Raw genomic sequence first — 370 nt, 5'->3', positions numbered from 1 at the left:
CTGTTTTTACTTTCTATCTCTTTTTAAACTGCTCTGTAAGGTTTTATGTAAAGCGTTTTTAATTGCCTTGTTGCTAAAATGTGCTATGGAAATAAAGTTGCCTTTCCCCACAACCTCAGCCTGTCAGTCAGTCAGCAGGGCATAGTGAACACAGTGGTGCCTGCCTGTAACTGTAGGAAGTCTAACGTTAACCCACACCGTGACAGGTTTCACCTTGCCGTTAAATATTCACCTCTGATTCAGTAGAGCTGAACAATTAATTGCATTTGCAATAATATTGCAATATGTTAAAATGCGATTTTGTAACCACAAAGTAGGGCTGCACAATTAATCGAATTTTAATCGCAATCACGATTTTGACTTCCCACGA

General features: G+C 38.9%; 1 long non-coding RNA gene across 1 annotated transcript in view; it reads left to right on the top strand.

Moving 5' to 3' along the window:
- LOC116690899 (uncharacterized) overlaps positions 1 to 227 on the top strand; it is a 2,107-nt gene extending 1,880 nt beyond the window's left edge. Inside the window, exon 3 of the long non-coding RNA XR_004332385.1 lies at positions 120 to 227. This is a non-coding gene — a long non-coding RNA (uncharacterized LOC116690899). The remainder of the gene's footprint in view (positions 1 to 119) is intronic.
- Positions 228 to 370: the final 143 nt, after the last annotated feature.

This window comes from Etheostoma spectabile, chromosome 6, assembly GCF_008692095.1.
Source record: "Etheostoma spectabile isolate EspeVRDwgs_2016 chromosome 6, UIUC_Espe_1.0, whole genome shotgun sequence".
In the NCBI taxonomy this organism is placed as follows: domain Eukaryota; kingdom Metazoa; phylum Chordata; class Actinopteri; order Perciformes; family Percidae; genus Etheostoma; species Etheostoma spectabile.
The sequence above is the reverse complement of the archived record's forward strand: the minus strand, read 5'-3'. Positions and strand labels throughout refer to the sequence as shown.